The sequence below is a fragment of the Bufo gargarizans genome, chromosome 2 (assembly GCF_014858855.1).
Source record: "Bufo gargarizans isolate SCDJY-AF-19 chromosome 2, ASM1485885v1, whole genome shotgun sequence".
Classification (NCBI taxonomy): domain Eukaryota; kingdom Metazoa; phylum Chordata; class Amphibia; order Anura; family Bufonidae; genus Bufo; species Bufo gargarizans.
The window spans coordinates 141946080-141965613 of record NC_058081.1 but is presented as its reverse complement, the minus strand read 5'-3'; positions in this window follow the sequence as shown (position 1 = coordinate 141965613).

The window sequence follows — 19534 nt, the reverse complement described above, 5'->3', positions numbered from 1 at the left end:
TTAAAAAGTGAAAGTTTGATTTATGATTATTATTCTGTCCCATTACTTTTCGTCCCTTAACAAGTGGGAGGCACATATGCAAACTGTTGTAATTCCTACACCGTTCACCTGATTTGGATATAAATACCCTCAAATTAAAGCTGACAGTCTGCAGTTAAAGCACATCTTGTTTGTTTCGTTTCATATCCATTGTGGTGGTGTAAAGAGCCAAAAATCTTAGAATTGTATAGATGTCCCAATATTTATGGACCTGACTGTATATTTTTAAATTATCTATATTATTAAGTTATATCTTCTCTCTTTGTGGTTTCTTTATTGGTACTGTTTAGTGTAAGATGTATGTGGGATGGGGGCTCACCACCAAGGGGGGATTGCAATACTGATAGACAGCCAGACTGCGATCCTCCGTCAGCAGAAGGCAACCATCCAAGAACTATAGAAAGCCGAAAATCTCAAGTTCAGCATTCAATCCATCTGGTAGAAGACTACCAAATGCAAAATTTGTCTAGATTCCACTCTTGACATCCTTTCTATATGGTTGCCACCTCTCCAATGGCGTTCTACTTGTTCAAATGCGGTAAAGGTAAGTCCCTTTAGATCTTTGTTGTGCACTAATTTAAAGTGTCTGGACAGGGAGTGTTTCTCATACCCATTTTTAATATTGGTCAAATGTTCCGCTATCCTGACTTTGAGGGATCTTTTGGTCCTCCCAATGTACTGTTTTCTTTCTTTCAAATCTTTGTTTATTGGTGCATGGCAAAAGTACAAGGTATGCATTCAGTTTGTACATACATAGCACAGTAATAGAAGATCTTATAAACAGAATTACATCCCTGTTTGACAAAGCCTGATTCCATCGTGCAGGCAATAAGCACACCATTTAAACATACACCAATAAAATAAAAATAAACAGTAAACTAGGTCCAAGTCGTGGAACACATATGAAGGGCAAGACAGAATCGCTACAACTGGTATGGCGAGTTGGATTCAGATGAGCGAGCTCCCCAAGACATGCAGTTGGGTAACCATAAAATGAGATTATTATGTTAAGGAGCTAAATAAATGTAGCTGGACTGAGGGTCGTGGCAATCAGAGAGGGCTTTACCATGCGTGGAGGGGCATCATGCAGGTGAACTACCCACTGGAGTTGCACCAGTCAAACCAAGGAGCCCATATTTCAAGGTATTTATCGTGGGTAAAGGATTCCCAACTGGATAACTCTTCAAATCTACAGACCCCCCTTACTTCATCTATCCACTCCCCTCTAGACGGAGGAACCGTCGAAAGCCAATGTCGTGGAACAAGGATCTTTGCTGCGGCTATTAGGTGAGAGACTAATGAAATTTTGGAAAGAGGGTAGTCTTTAGTTGGCAGATTCAGTAGTACAATCCTGGGAGTTAAAGGTGTACCTATGGAGCAAACAGCTTGGATGTCTTCCGACACTACTTCCCAAAACGCTGCAATCTCCGGGCATGTCCACCACAAGTGGTAAGCCGTGCCTAGCTCCCCACCGCATCTCCAGCAATATGGGGAATATGTGGGGTCCATTTTATGCAAAATAGCAGGAGTACGATACCAGTGGGCTACAAGTTTATAAGAGTTCTCCTGGAAGCGGACGCTCCTAGAGAAGCCAAGGGAATGGCTAAGAATGACCCCTCTGTCCTCATCTTCAAGAGGATCTCCCAAATCTTTTTCCCATTGAGTGATAAACGAGGGGGTGAATTCTGAGCTGGCCTCCAGAGCTTTAATATATATACATGAAAGAACCTTCTTCAATGGCACTTTTGATGTCAGAAGGACATCATACCAGGAGGGGATATATGCCGTGTGGATCATGCTCAGAAATTGCCTACAGAAAAAACTGAAGTGTGCGTAGTGTAATGTGGACCAACCAACCAACCTGAGAGACTCCAGGAGATCTTTTTCACATGGTACACAGTCGTTAGTCAGTACATCCCCAACAGTGTGATTCTCCATCCTTGACCACATGCCAAGTGTATCGGAGTATCCGTTAAGCAGGAAATATGGGAGAAATTTAATCGGCATGTGGGGCGAAGGGCGAGTCTGGAGACCTAGAAGATGCGACATCTTCTGCCATGCTGATAAGACACCTTGGTAGAAGGGTGAGGAGTCAGCCAGGACCCAGCGGTGTCGTAGTGTGGGTGAACTAGAAGCCTTCTTGACCGTCCAAAGCCTAGCAATTTCCGATGAAGTAAGGACTAGTCTCGCAATTTGGCAGCCCAACTTGTGATTATTAGGATTTAATATTTCTGAATGTAACCGAAGAAAGGAGGATAAATAATAGTATCTAAAGTCTGGCAATCCTATTCCACCTTTGTGTTTCTGGCGTATCAACGTGTCATGCGCTAAACGAGGTTTAGCTTGCTTCCAGACGAAGGTGGAAATAATTTTTCGCAGAGATGAGAAAAAGTGTTCGGGGACATAAACCGGGAGTGTCTGAATAGTATATAGAATTTTAGGAAGCACATAGGTCTTTATCATGTGTACCCTTCCTAACCAGGACATGAATGGGATACGCAGGTCGTCTAATTGTTTTTTAACCTCTATCAGTATCGGATTATAATTAAGGTCGCATAACTGCGAAGGCTGAGAGGAGATCTTAATCCCCAAATAAGTAATATGTAAGGGAGCCCACACAAAGGGGAAATTAGCGGCTAGGTTTGAGACAGTTTTCTGAGGGAGATTAATGGAGAGCGCGTTACATTTGGCAAGATTTATTTTAAAATTGGATATGGCCCCATAAGTCTCCAGTAAATTAAGTAACACAGGGAAAGCTGCCGCAGGCTTGGACAACAGGAGGAGCATGTCGTCAGCGAACGCTGCTACTTTATGTGTCACCTGGCCTACCCGCAGCCCCTCAACTGCCTCCTCCTGACGTATTGCCTGGATCAGTGTCTCCAGGCATAGGATGAAAAGAGAGGGGGAATAGCGGGCAGCCTTGCCGCGTCCCATTAGTTATTGGGAATGAGGGGGAGAGTATCCCATTTACACGCACTCTGGCATGGGGGGAGGAGTACAGAGAGAGCACGGCAGAGATGAAGATCTGGGGAAAGCCAAACCTTGCAAGGGTAGCTTGCATAAAGCCCCAATCCACTCTGTCAAATGCTTTCTCAGCATCCGTACTGAGCAAAGCAAGAGGGGACCCGTGCTTCCTAGCATAATCAATGGCCTGTAGGACTCTAAATGTACTGTCTCTGCACTCTCTACCCCCCACAAAGCCTGTCTGCTCAGGAGACACCAATCCAGGCAACAGCGGAGCCACCCTGTGGGCCAGTAACTTTGCCCATAGCTTCAAATCTGCATTCAGCAGGGAAATTGGCCTATAGCTTGCAGGGGACTCAGGGTTCTTATCAGGCTTCGGTATGACCACTATAAAAGCTTCCAAGTTTTGTTTAGCTGGTAGAGCTCCAGAGAGCAAAGAGTTAAAGTACTTAACTAGATAGGGACCGATGGTGGGAAAGAATTTCTTGTAATAATTAATAGGCAACCCATCAGGGCCTGGGCTCTTGCCTTTGGGAACGGAGGATAGTAATTTGCTCACTTCCTCCAGAGTGACAGGAGCCACAAGAGAGGACCTGGCTTCTTCTGGATAATTGGTAGCTTGAGGGCGTCTAGAAAGGTTTTAATTTTTTGGGATCTATGGGCAGACTCCACCCCTAGCTCCTCTGACCTAATGTTGTAAAGGGAATGGTAGTATCTGGCAAAGATTCCCGCTATGTCTGAGGAGGTGGTATGCTTATTGCCGTCCCCATCAACCATATGACAAATATAGGAGCGTTGAATCTGTTTTTTCACTAGGATAGACATGAGTTTATTGCCTTTGTCGCCGTGGGCGTATTGTCTGTGCCTAAGTCTCAGGTAAGCTTGAGCAGCCTTTATGTTCAGGACTGATTTTAGTTCATTTCTTAACGCAGACAAGGTATTAAGAGTGTCAGGGGTCAATGTCTTTTTGCGAGTGGCTTCTAATTCCGCTATTTTGGCAAGCAGTGACGTGACCTGTTCCTGCCTCTTCTTTTTAAGATGTGAGCTAAGAGAAATCATTTCCCCCCTAATGACTGACTTATGAGCCTCCCAAACCAAAGCGGGAGAGACCTCGGGGGTATCATTAAACCTAAAATAGTCAGACAATTTGTCGTTTAAGGTTGTAACCTGTGTGGCAGTCTCCAAAATAGTGGGATTCATCCGCCAAGACCATTCAAACCCCTCCAAATCCGGAAGGGTAACCTCACACACTACCGGAGCGTGGTCAGAGACCGTAATCCCCAGTATGTCGGACCTACGAACATTAATAAGCGACCTATCAGGAATAAAAATATAGTCTAATCTATGATAGGACTTATGAGGGACAGAATAAAAAGTGTAGTTTTTAGTGTCACCATGTGAGGACCTCCACACATCACATACACCCATATCGTGCAATTGCTCGTTCAACTTCCTCAGTAGTGAGGCTGGAACCACTGACCTACCCGTCGAGGAGTCGAGTGCAGGGTACAAGGTGAGGTTGAAATCCCCTCCTATTAGTAGAAGGCCGGCAGTAAACTGTGAGATAGTGGTGAGCATTTTACACAACCACCTAGCCGTGCCTGAGTTAGGAGCGTAAAGATTGCAAACTGTAATCTCTTTTGAGCCCAGCCTACCTCTCAGAAGGATATACCTCTCTTCGGGATCCAATAATATGGAGGTCATCACAAATAGAAGGTTTTTGTGTATGCCTATACTGACCCCTCTAGAAGCTTTATCAAAACAGGCGTGGTGCCATGTGGAATAACCTGACTTATTCATGTTAGGGATGCGCCCTTTCTTAAAGTGGGTCTCCTGCAATAGCAGGATGTCCGCTGACTCCCTCCTGAGCAACTGCATAATACGGCTTATTTTAACAGGATGATTACAACCCTTTACATTTAGGGAGGTTATAGTTAAGCACAATGGGGCCATAACAATCTATCAGGAGGAAGTCCGCTTAACAGCCACCCACTCACCCCAAAAGTGATCCAGACCTGTGACAACATAGTGATGAACAGAAAGAACAATAAAAAGAACAAATGATATGAATACATGGCTCCAATGGAATTGGAGCAGGGGCAGAAATACAGTATAGAGGTACAATGAAACCTGATCCGCCCAAACTCTCCACACGAGGCTTAAGGAGCGTTCGCCTCCATGGCGCATATAGAAACATCAAAAGTGTTAGCACAGAACAACCTAATAAAGAACAGAAATGACCAAGTAACATCATGGGTAATACTGCGAAATACAGGCATATCTAACCTGAATGCTAACATTGCGGGCCAAGATTATAGCCTCATAGCCAGTTGCTGCAGGGAGGCACGATGACAAATGCCTCCCTACAAGAAGAGACCCGCAGAGCAGGAAGAGTCACCGAGGCCAATAGTGGTCAAAACATAAAAGCAAAGGAATTTGAGTCTAACCAGGTGAGGTAAAGAAATCCCCAGGAACTCCTGGAACCGGCGGGAAGGTATCCGAATGACGGCTCAAAGTCCATATCAGCCGTTAGGGTCAGGCTGGAGAGATCGTTGCTGTTTATGGATCTTCTGTCTTCTGACGGTGGACCAGCTAGATGGAACCTTGACAGCAGGTGATTCGGGTAGTATGGATACAGGAAGCCATGTCGGAATTTTAATCGGGGCGATCCCCAGGGGCTCCCAAATCTGCTCCAGATCGCTCGGGGTGCGTATGGTGAATCTCTTGTTCCTAGCAGAGACCAGGAGCCCGAAAGGGAACAACCAGCGGTAGTTGATCCCGGCCTCCCTCAACGCCACTGTTAGGGGCTTCAGCACCCTTCTCTTCTGCAGCGTGGTGGGCGAGATGTCCTGAAACACTTGGACTTCTGTGCTGCCTATAAAAACATCAGGCAGGTCTCGCGCTTTCTTCAGCAAAGCCTCCGTGTCCCTAAAGCTGAGCAGCCCACAGATGATATCCCTCGGGTTCTCCGAGGGTAGGGGCTTGGGTCGGAGGGAGCGATGCACACGTTCCACCGTTATGGATGTGGCCCGGTCAGCGCCCACCAAGAAGGAGAATAGTTCCCTCATAATGCTGAACAGATTTTCCTTATCGGAAGCTTCTGGAAAGCCTCTTATCCGCAAGTTCTTCCTCCGGCTCCTATTTTCTTGATCTTCTATCATCGCAATAGAGTCGTTAAGAGCCGTTTGACATAATGATAATGATTGTCTGACCGCAGTGTTAAGAACTTGCTGGTCCTCGCATTGCTGCTCCAGGGTTACAACCCTGTCCCCAATATGGCGAATGTCAGCTCTAATGAGGGAGAGGTCTTCAGCTAACGGGGCTAATGCCTTGCTCAAGGCTATGTCCAGATAAGCAGCAGTCAGCGGAGGATCAGCCACTGCTCCTGCAGAGGGCGAGATGTAATCCTCATCTGCATCCGAGCTATCCACCAGGCCACCGGCCCCTCCGTCTCTCCGCTTCGCGCCAGCCTGCGCCATCTTGGGCTGCACGGCATCCGAGCGAGGTCTCGGTTTGCTCAGGTATTTCTCCATAGATTTGTCTTGTTTGGCGACTTTACTCACGCTAGACATCTTCTCCGCAAAATCCTTAGGTTGGATCTTCACCATGGTAGGCAAAACGTGCAATATGTAGGCTTATGGAGAGCTTGGTGACGGGAGCTCTATACAGAAGCAACCGCCATGAAGCGAGGTCAGGCTCCGCCCACCCCAATGTACTGTTTTGAACAGGGACATTGAATGATATAAATCACGTTAGAAGAGTTGTTAAAAAACAAATTTGTTCAAAACTAAATGAGTTTAGTGTAGAATTGATTCTAGTTGTTTTCTGTGGAAACCGCTCATGTGTAACCACTTGTGGATAGATTGGTTATTGGTTGAATATGGTGCCATTATTTATTTATAATATGTTCAATTTTTCTAGATTGCATACTGTAAGGTAGAATTATACGTAATGGTTGTTCATGTTTTTTCTTAGTTTTCTCTATGTCTGTCACGAAAAAAAGGCCTCTGTCCATATCTTTCACTTTTTGTAGGGCATTATCTAGTATTTTATCTGGGTAATCTTTCCTTCCAAATTGGTCCATCATTTGTTTTCTTTAAGTGGACCGCGCTGCACCAGGACAAAGCTGAAAAAATCCTCCCTTCCAGATTTCACAGGAAATTCCTGGACATGGGTAAGCAGTCAGTTCACTCGAATTCACCTTTCCTCCAGGGAACCTTATGAGAAATCAAGGTGCTGCCAATAGTGAAGTACAATCACAAGAGGTTCCAACTGCAAGGTTTTTATTATACTCACAAGATGGATAAGGTAACAAGCAGTGTACACAAATCATTCACCCTTGGTCCATCATTTGGATGGCTTCTTCCTCAAATTTTTCATTATTAGTACAATTTCTTTTAATTTGGCTAAACTGCCCAATAGGAATGTTGAGCAGCCATCTTGGTAGATGGCAGCTGGAAAACAGGATGAAGCTGTTTTTCGCGACAGGCTTTTGATATGTATTACATATATACTTATTTCCATTGGTGGTAATTTGCAGATCTAGAAATTCAATTTGTATATTGTTGATATTAGATGAAAAGGACAGGTTGTACTGGTTATTATTAATCTCGTCAAGAAAGATGCGTAATTCTTGTTGTGTTGTCCTTTTTGCCAAATAAAAATGATGTCATTTATATATCTATGCCAGAGTACCAGATCTCTCCCCAACCTTGGCATAATGTGGTGATGTTCCCAGTGGGCCATGAATAGATTGGCGTAGATGGGGGAAAATCTGGTACCCATGGCTGTTCCGCGGGTCTGAAGATAATAGTTGCCCTCAAAATAAAAGTAATTATGGGTTAAAATATAGTTAACCCCCTCTATTAGAAAATCTATTTGTTTCATACAGAGATCACCACTTGCTTGTAATTGGGATTTCATAGCTGTCATTCCGTGACTATGGTCAATCACTGTGTAAAGTGATTGGACATCTAATGTCCCAATAATCCAATGAGGCTGGACTTTTAGGTTTTCCAAAAATTAAATGCTTTGTGCTATATCTTTCATGTACGATTGTGTTTTCTTTACTATTGGTGGAATCAGTTTATCAATATATTGGGACAGATTTGATGTTAATGAGCCAATTCCCGAGATAATTGGATGTCCAGGTGGGTCAGTTTGGTTTTTGTGTATTTTGGGCAAGCAGTAGGAGACAGGTAATCTACGCTGAGTGCCCAAAATGAAATGATGTTCCTGTTCTGATCCCTTATTGCAATAGCGAACAAGAGGCTCATTACATAGGGTCTTCTGTTAGTTTAACATATGTAGTGTCATCTGACAATTGTCTGACACACTCTATTATATTTATCTGTGTCTAACAAAACAATAGCCCCACCTTTATCAGCTGGGCGTATTGTTAAGTTATTTTGTGTTTGTAATTGTTTAATCACACATATCTCCTGTGATGTCAGATTGTTTCTTTTGGTTGGTCTGTCTGATATTTTTTGTAAGTCAGTCTCTAAGTTTTTTTTGGAATGTTGCTATCTCGGGACTGATCTCTTGTCTCTGGAATTTTTTTACTTTTGTCTAAGCTCTGTATGTTTAATCGGTTCACTTGTGTCTATTATGCCTTCACTTGTCACAGGATTTTTTTAAAAGTATTTTTTTTTAACATAGGTTTCTAATAAACTTCTTGATCCCTATATATGTGTCAAATTTGTTTAATTTTGTGGTATGTGTGAATTTCTAATCCTTTATTGAGTAATTTAGTTTGTGCATATGCTGTGAAGATACGAGATGTGCAGCACCTGAAACTACGGATACTGGAAGCCTGTGCTAGCATTTCTCCTGTGGTGTTGCTATCAGTGTGTGAAGAGTGGGAGAAGAGGGTTGCATCGAACACAATGGGCAGCACATTGAACACATTTTATAAGTGGTCAGAAACTTGTAAATGACTCATGAAAGAATAAAGTTACGTTAAAACCAAGCACACCATTGTTTTTCTTGTGAAATTCCCAATAAGTTTGATGTGTCACATGACCCTCTTCCTATTGAAAAAACTAAAGTTGGATTAAAAATGTCAGAATTCAAAATGGCCACCATGGTCACCACCCATCTTGAAAAGTTTCCCCCCTCACATATACTAATGTACCACAAACAGGAAGTTAATATCACCAACCATTCCCATTTTATTAAGGTGTATCCATATAAATGTCCCACCCTGTATTTTGTCTAAACTCCTGTAAAGGCATTCCTGCCACATATTAAATTCATTATTTGGCAATTTATCAATTGAATCCTTCATTTGATTTAATTTTGTTGGTAATTTCTTCCAACATTTGAGATCTCCTCTTTATGATCAGCTGTATTAAAGCAGCTGATTGTGAAAACAATAAAGAGTCCCATTCTGTGTTAAATTCAATGCTGCAAAGATCCTGTGCAGGGGTTTTAGACAATTGTAGACCTTTTGTGATTTTGCCACATTCAATATATTGTTTTAATGATCTTATCTCCCAGCGTTGTCTCAATTGTTTTTGCAATAATGTTTCTAGTTCCCTAAATATCTCTTACATTGACTTTCCCCCCGTCGTTGGCATAGCTCCATCGGCATCAAGTTCATTTAATACATACATTTCTACCTTTAATCTCTTATTTTCCACATGGTTCCAAATGTCTATAACTGACAAAAAGGGGAGCTCAGTCCTCCAATTTGGTGAAAAAAGGAGATATAATCAAAGAAACGAGGACGGCTCACCCTTTTGTCGCTATGGTAAGGTGCTCTAATCTCTTGATACACCCTAATCAACACATATAAATAAAATAGAAGTAGATAGGCACTCTAACATCTGGAATCACTGTGAAAAGAACTCTAGTTTATTAAATGTTTTTTTCACATGGTTTTTATAGTTGTCCTTTAACAAACTTGAGTTCTCTTTACAGCGATTCCAGGTGTTAGAGTGCCTATCTGCTTCCATTTTATATTGGCTAATGCAGGTAGTTTTTTGGGAATATCTCAGAAACGGTATGTCCTAGAGAGATAAGACCCGATCTAAAACCTTCCCGGACACCTGATGTACCTGTGTGCCAAATTTGGTGAAGATCGGGTCAGTCATTTGGTCACGCATAAAGAACAGACAGACATTTTTATATACTGTACTTTTTGCCCCATAAGGTGCACTTTTCCCCCCCAAAAGTGTGTCTTATGGGGCGAATGCTGCCATTTTTCACAGTGTAGGAGGAAAAAGTATGTGAACCCCTAGACTAATGACATCTCCAAGAGCTAAATGGAGTGAGGTGTCAGCCAACTGGAGTCCAGTCAATGAGATGAGATTGGAGGTGTTGGTTACAGCTGCCCTGCCCTATAAAAACCACACACCAGTTCTGGGTTTGCTTTTCACAAGAAGCATTGCCTGATGTGAATGATGCCTTGCACAAAAGAGCTCTCAGAAGACCTACGATTAAGAATTGTTGACTTGCATAAAGCTGGAAATGGTTATAAAAGTATCTCCAAAAGCCTTGCTGTTCATCAGTCCACGGTAAGACAAATTGTCTATAAATTGAGAAAATTCAGCACTGCTGCTACTATTCCTAGGAGTGGCCGTCCTGTATAGAATGACTGCAAGAGCACAGCGCAGACTGCTCCATGAGGTGAAGAAGAATCCTAGAGTGTCAGCTAAAGACTTAGAAAAGTCTCTGGCATATGCTAACATCCCTGTTAGTGAATCTACGATACATAAAACACTAAACAAGAATGGATTTCATGGGAGGATACCACAGAGGAAGCCACTGCTGTCCAAAAAAAAAAAAACATTGCTGTACGTTTACAGTTTGCACAAGAGCAACTGGATGTTCCATAGCAGTACTGGCAAAATATTCTGTGGACAGATGAAACTGAAGTTGAGTTGTTTGGAAGAAACACACAACACTATGTGTGGAGAAAAAGAGGCACAGCACACCAACATCAAAACCTCATCCCAACTGTGAAGTATGGTGGTGGGGGCATCATGGTTGGGGCTGCTTTGCTGCATCAGGGCCTGGACGGATTGCTATAATCGAAGGAAAAATTAATTCCCAAGTTTATGAAGACATTTTGCAGGAGAACTTAAGGCCATCTGTCCACCAGCTGAAGCTCAACAGAAGATGGGTGTTGCAACAGGAAAATGACCCAAAGCATAGAAGTAAATCAACAACAGAATGGCTTAAACAGAAGAAAATACGCCTTCTGGAGTGGCCCAGTCAGAGTCCTGACCTCAACCCGATTGAGATACTGTGGCATGACCTCAAGAAAGCGACTCACACCAGACATCTCAAGAATATTGCTGAACTGAAACAGTTTTGTAAAGAGGAATGGTCAAGAATTACTCCTGACCGTTGTGCATGTCTGATCTGCAACTACAGGAAACGTTTGGTTGAAATTATTGCTGCCAAAGGAGGTTCAACCAGTTATTAAATCCAAGGGTTTACATACTTTTGCCACCTGCACTGTGAATGTTTACATGGGGTGTTCAATAAAAACATGGTAACATTTAATTATTTGTGTGTTATTAGTTTAAGCAGACTGTGATTGTCTATTGTTGTGACTTAGATGAAGATCAGATCACATTTTATGACCAATTTGTGCAGAAATTCATATAATTCCAAAGGGTTCACATACTTTTTATTGCAACTGTATATATCTATGTATATAGAAGTACGCAATATTGGGGACATATCTATATACATCTAAAATATAAAGCTGAGTGTATATGTGTGTGTGTATGTATATCCGCTAAAGGAATCCGCACTGTGGTATGTACAATCACGAAATTTGACATGGGTACATCAGGTGTCCGGGAAGGTTTTAGACCAGATCTCAGCTCTCTAGGACGTACCATTCCTGAAAGATTCCCAAAAAATGCATTAGCCAATAGAAGCTTGGTCACAAGACCCTTATCAGCTAATAGAAGCTCGCAGGCCGTTAGCCTCCACCTACACAGTTTTACTCCAGGTTTCCATATCAACCCAGCCATTTTTCTTCACTGCTGTAGGTGAGCTTTAAAGGAAAGCTATCACGAGGATAATCACTATTGAAGTAAAGCCATGGCCTAATAGCACTTAGTACCTTATTTCAAGATGTGCCTTTGTTCCAGCAATAGATGCTATCCTCTGAAAATCCAGTTTATTTGGTATGCAAATTAGCCAATAAGGTGCCCAGAGGGGTGTTACTCTTGCAGAGAGGAGCCCAAACACGCCCCCTGCCACAATGTGTCCACCATCAAAAGATGAACTTAAAGGGAACTTGTCACCAGTTTTTTGGTGTTCTAACTAAGGGCAACATAAATGAGTAAATGAGTGACTGATTCTCTTACCAAATTGCTGGGTCACTTTCTTTAATTGACCCAGTCAATTTGCCAACATCTTGTATTGAAAAGCTCCAGCTCATAATGATGAGTCCTGAATATTCATGAGCTCCTGACTATCCCCACCTATCTGCTGCTGATTGACAGTTTTTTTCCATATGAATCAGCAGCAGGTGGGCAGGGAAGTGGCTATAGCTGTTAAATAAATGCTGGACTAAAATCAGCTCATTAGCATGAGGCATCTTTGTGTGTATATTATGAGGTATCCATCTCTCACACCAGTAAGTGAATACATCTAAGGCACTTTTTAGTCATAAATGATTGTATATAATTAGTTAGATTATAATCAAATATCCACATGACAGGTTCCCTTTAAAACCCTGCCCCTGGGTCCCGCTAAGCCACGCCCATAATCCGGCTAGACCACAATCAACTTTTGTCAGCTGCAGGGGTGGGAGGGTGACTTTCTTCCTGCAGCTCACACTCAGCACAGTGCTGCTGTCTGAAAGTGAGCTGTTCAAAAGGACATCCCTGTGTCCATCCAGGCCCTGCGCCAGACGGAGGACAAGGAGTCTGAAAGCCAGACTGTCCGGCCTAAAACCAAACCTCTGGCCACCCTAGGGGCAGGCTGCTGTGGAGGTCACAGTTAAGGGGATGGTTCGCTATGGAGGTCAGTGTTATGGGGCAGATTGCTGTAAAGGCCACTGTTAAGGGGCGGGCCCCTGTGGAGGTCATTGTCAAGGAGGTGGTGTGCTGTGAAACTCACTGTTAAAGGGGAAGGCTGCTGTAAAGGTCAAAGTTAGGGGGATGGGCTGCTGTGGAGGTCCAATTTTAAGTGACTGGGCACAGTGAGGGGGGCAGTGTTAAGGGATGCAGGGCTGTGGAAGTCACTGTTAAGGCAGCGGGGTGCTGTAGATATCACTGTTATAGTGGATAGTGTTGATATCTTTTAACGACACACACAAACATTAAATGAAATAGAATCAATATACCCGAGCGAAGTCCTTCAGCTAGTGTGTATATATGAATATATATATATATATATATATATACACACAAACACAACCTGGGGGCATATTAATATATCTATACATATATAAAAGACAAAAAATCATGGTGATTGACAAAACATGTGTGCTTAATTCATGACAATTAATAAGAAATCACACAAAAAACACAAAAAATATGGTGCAATTACATAATAATAAACAGTGATTAAAAATACTGACATCTCATAGTCCGATTCTGTATATCACAACCAAAAAGTGTAATCCCAATCACAACATGTATGAAAAAACCTTACATACATACATAATTGAAATTGTTATCCTCATCAGTGCCATGTGTGATTAATGATCTAAAATATCAAGTGCTTACTGAAGGGTATTGCACACTGAGGGTGAAGGAGGAGTAAGGGGACGAATGGCTGCCATCCATGATGTCGCGGCGTGCCCAAGGCAGATCTGCGCATGTTCAGATGACGTATATTTCATGCTTCCGGCTTCAGCCGCATTCGTCACCGCGCAGCTGCGCACTACGGCTCTGATTAGTCAACCATGTTGAGTGCGGGAATCGCACATTACCTAACAGGCGCATGCGCATTAATGTCAGTCGCATCTGATACGCACAGCATCAAGGTAGTGTTTGCACATATTCGTGCCAATTATCAACACAAGATGGCTATACGGGATCGGGTGAAGGCTACCTCAACATGATAGAAGTGGAGCCTCCATCCGGGACCATCAGTCAGTTGCGCACCCACCCGTTAGTGTGGGGTCGCATAGCACCCATGATCCTAACCCGTTTATCACCACCATTTAAGAGGGTTCCACTCAAAACCACCTGCCATGTGAATATCAGACTATGACCAAAAAAATAATAAACAATCAGCAAGCAAACATCCTTTGTACATTAAGGTTCTTGACTGCACACCATTCAACACTATCACCTCGGACTTCCTCTCTCCATACTCCGTGGCATACCATCTGTGATAAAGAAATAAAATAGATTAAAAACATAGGATTTCATAAAGAACATATACTTGGTCCAATACAAATAATCACAAAACATACACAGATACAGTACAACACTTCCATATGATGGATAAAGGCATGCCACAAACCTATATCCCCCCAATTTTATAGTCTACATTTAGACCATGCGGTTTAAGGGAGTTAAGTGTGTAGATCCGCTTTAGTTCCCTTTTTTTTAACAAACTGGCTCTATTGCCGCCTCTCCTGAACATTGGTACAAAATCGATAATATAACATTTCATGTCTCTCTCTGTATGTTTGAGTTCAGCAAAATGCTTAGACACTGGTAGGTCAAGTCTTTTTTTCCTTATGCTATATCTGTGGTTGTTGAGACGTGACTTAAAATCAGTAGTCATCTCACCAACGTACAACAAGTTGCACGGACAGATAAGCACATAAATAATGAAACTGGAATCGCACGTCAGATAATGTCCTATCCGATGCGTGACACCAGTTTGAGGATGCACAAAAGTTTTGCCCTTAAGGATGTACCTACAATTAACACATGACAAACAAGGAAAGCATCAACACTGGTCGTAGTCAGTGTTGTCTGCCTACCCGTTTTCATAGTGCCTACATCGGCCTTAACCAGTTGATCTTTTATGCTCTTGGACCTCCTGTAGGACATTAATGGCGGAGAATGGAATTCCTCAATTGTATTATGGCAACCTCCCAGTATATTCCAATGACGTCGGATGATGTTCCCTATATCTACGCTCTGTTCAGAGTGTGTTGAGATAAAGGGAATCCTCACCACTTTAGAATATTCTTTTTTCCTTTTGAGGGTATCGTCCCTATTCAGACTCCTGGCTAATTCCTTTTTCTCGTGTAGTAGTTTTGTTGGATAACCCCGCCTCTGGAATTTATTCACCAAGATGTCTAAGGTTCTATCAAATATCTCGGGGTCTGAGACTATGCGTCTGGCCCTTAAAAACTGAGAATACGGTAAAGATCTAACCATCGGTCTGGGGTGATTACTACTATATGTCAATAACGTGTTCCTGTCGGTGGGTTTGGTAAATAGTTCTGTTTGCAACCTGCCCTCTCTCAGGATAACACGAGTGTCCAAAAATTGCATTTCAGTGTGGGAATGCACCAATGCAAATTGGAGAGCACTATCGATCCCATTGAGAAACATATGGAAATCGAAAAGCTGCTCCACACTACCAGTCCAGATGAGGAAGATGTCGTCTATGTACAGCCACCACACCCTGACATGTTGGAAGTGGTGGCTTCCATAGACGACATCCTCCTCAAATCGACGCATGAATATAGTGGCGTAGGTTGGGGCCACATTGGACCCCATCGCTACGCCCTGTTCCTGCATATAGTATATCTATACATAATAGAGAACATATAGAGAAGAGAAAAAAGGCAGCACTCCAAATTGTGATGAAGAAAAAGTGGACGGTTTATTCACCCATCAGACAGCAACGTTTCAGCTCTCTCATTGGGGCCTTTGTCCAGCGGAATAACATGTGCAAATTGGCATACATATAGAGTGCAAACAATGACATAATTGCAAATTGATAATAAACATTAAAGTGCAAGTGCATCAGGAATATGACAGTGGTGAAAAATACAATTCATCTATCGCCATAGTTGAATCCCATGTGATTGTGAACATGATCATGTGTAATATATATCGTCATTATACAGTGGAGAATCCATAAACATACATGATTGACAATCAAATATGGTAGAGTGTGCACAGTGTGTAACAATCACGAATCAATTAAAACATTAAAAACCTTTGAATGGATCACGTTGAACCATGGAGACCTGGTGGAATCTGCTGGCGCCCGAAAGAACAAACGGCGCGTGCGCCGCTCCTATGCGCTGTCACGAGGCACATACTAGTTGCCAAGAGTAGGGGAACCACATAAGAAATGGCCACTGTCGGACTTTACATCAGGGCGCATGCTCATGCCCATACAGGCCGGCCGATGCCCTGTACAGTTTTGCCAGACACATGTACAGTGTCCAAAGCCCCGCAGTATAAAGCAGATAAGGCTAGCCAACAGACGGAGAACCTACGGGTGAGCGCCGGTCTCCAAATGTGATGTCCGTCACAGGGGGGCGGCACGGCCATTCCAACTGCATACACCCCTCTGTCCAGAAATGACAGCACATCCGCTCCGTGACAAAACCCACCAAAGTGGGAATAGGGGTCCACTGTTGTGAACCCGCTACTCCCAGTCGGCGGGGGGAGTCACAGATGAACTGCAGCGGAGCATTACAGAGTGTATTATATATTTAAATGTAGCAAATATAGCAAATGAACGCGATAGCCCGTCTGAGGTCGGTGTCACTCGAGTCTAAAAGGGGGCTGGAGTGGCACCAAAGCACGGATCAGGGCTGTCGCTGGATGATTCAAGCGGTATCCCAGTATAATAAACTGTTTAATAGCATATAAGTGGATCGCCTGGATAGTTTCTCCAGTCTTCACCAAACGTGACCATTCATGACATACAGTCAAGTAGGTTGTCCTACAGAAAGAAGAGAACACAGTTTAACATATAGCACATGTTGTTTTCCATACATAGAATAAAAGCAGAGGACACATACAGAACTGGTGACTAAACAACCCTAAACTCTACATTTAAACCCTGTGGCTTCAAAGTACCTAGTGTATATATCCAGTAGAGCTCTCTTCTTTTCAATAATTTAGTTCTATCACCTCCTCGTCTCAAAAGGGGTATTTGTTCCAGAATTCTAAATCTTAAATCCCTTTCTGAATGTTTTGCCTCAGCAAAATGTTTTTATACGAGAAGGTCCATTTTTTGTTTTCTGATCGAATATCGATGTTGATTGAGTCGGGTTTTGACATCCCAGGTGGTCTCACCTATGTATAGAAGGTGGCAGGGACACATCAACAAATAGATAACATGGGACGAGTCACATGTTAGATATTGTTGACCAGAGACCGGGTGAACAAAAGAGTCACCTCGTAACATCAAGTTGCAATTTACACAGTTAAAACATGGAAAACACCCCTTGCGGGTGGATCCAAAATATGTCTCACAGGCTTCCCTAGAAGAGCCAATATCGGACTTGACCAATCTGTCACCCAGATTGCGACTTCTCCGATATGAGCATAAGGGTAAAGATTTGAATTCCTCCACCTTCTCAAAGTTACTAGTTAATATTCTCCAATGCTTTTTAAAAATAGCTGCAATGTTGTCACTATTGGTACTGAACTCAGACACAAAGGGGATACGGGCTTTGGAACGTTTAGTGTCACCCAATCCCTCCCTAATGGCCTCTTTAGTAAGGGGCTTAATTCTACCTAAATGTTCCTGGATACGTTTTTGGGGATATCCACGAATCCGGAATTTGGACCCCATTTCTTGTAACCTGTTCTCTACTAAAGTAGGATCTTACACAATTTTCTTCACTCTAAGGAGTTGGCTAAAAGGGAGTGACCTAATCATGGGTTTTGGATGGTGGCTCTCAAAACGTAACAAAGTGTTTTTGTCTGTGGGCTTCACATATAGGTCAGTAACTAGCCTGTCATTACAGATGCTGACCTGAGTGTCCAAAAACTGTATAGTTTCCTCAGAGTGCGTCAACGTAAATTTGACACTGGGGTCAATCGTGTTTAGAAAGAGGTGGAAAGCCATGAGGTCCTCCCCCAAATAAGGAAAATGTTGTCGATGTACCGCCACCACTTTAATGTTTATTATCAATTTGCAATTATGTAATTGTTTGCACTCTATATATATGCCAATTTGCACATGTTATTCAGCTGGACAAAGGCTCCAATGAGAGCCGAAACGTTGCTCTCTGATGGGTGAATAAACCGTCCACTTTTTCTTCATCACAATTTGGAGTGCTGCCTTTTTTCTCTTCTCTATACACTTGGGACCTTGGTCTCAGGCCCTCAAGAGGAATTGCACCTGCGTTCAATGTGTGCTGCTTTTTTCCTTTATTTTTCTATATATACATATACATTTAAACCTATACCCCTACAGGCCATTCAGGGCCAATATATAAGTATTGTGACACAGTGAAAGGTTTGGTCTGGGAAAACAGGTATTTTCCTCCCAGCATGTGCCAGGTGAGGTCAAATACCAGACCAAATACCGGATTTTAAGTGCCGGTCCGGGTTTTGGCAGCACCTGGCTGTCCTTAAATAGGCAGCTGGTCACAGAAGCCATGTCTCTGTGTTGGGATCTGGGAGCCTTGTGTCTGATGAAGGCTTGTACCTGTTTGGCATGAAAATAGGTTGGCGCTGCTATGCTCAAGGACTCTTTGAGGCAGAATTGCTGCATGGTGTGAATTACCACCAACACCGCAAGGTGACTTTTTGTTTGAATATGACTGCTTGTTTTGTCACTTGCCTAAAGTGTGAATGAAACACAGAACTGTTTGATCCAAGGAACTTGTTGTTGCCTCTATACTGCGTCTGTTAATCCTGTCTACCAGAGCGAAACCCCACAGTATATATGTAAATTGTAATGGAGACATATATACATATATATTTAAATTTCCCCTTTCCCTCTGATTTTGGTGCATCATAGGTGGGGCTGCTCTGTTTGGTGCACCTGGCTTCCCCTGCGTCATTGCTACTGGCATTGACTGTCAGTCAAAAAAGAGGGAGGCCTGGGCAGCATTACTGGTGAAGCAACGCTGAACCAAATGGAGCGCCCTGCTTACAGTCCACCAGGAACCTTATTTGCATTTCTCAGGATCAGAGGACCAGGTTTTCACAAGAAAAATAAGGTTATGCTTTGGGGCACCTACCCTACATGACACCGATTTGGGGATTTACAGAACCCCTTTACACAGACCACACACTAATGAGGAAATAGTAACGCCCATTTATCAATTTCATCATATCTTTCCAGCAGGAATACACAATGGATGGCACAACGCTGACCAGAATTGTGATTTCATGAGGAATACAAAAATTTGCTAAAACAGACGTCATGTCAATCAAAAAGGAGAGGGGGGGGGGTGGCAAAGCAAGAGGAACAAGGGGCCCACCCCTTGGTGCACTAAAGGGCTTATCCTCAGGATTGTCCGTCAATATTTGGTCAGTGTGGACCCCGCACTTCCACAATCAGCTGTTCTGCAGTAGCTCTTCAGTGGGATCGGCACAATGCACAGAGCTGTGGTTCCTGTGGATAAATTGTTGTAATAGGACTACACTTTTAAGGAAATATAGTAGTCGGT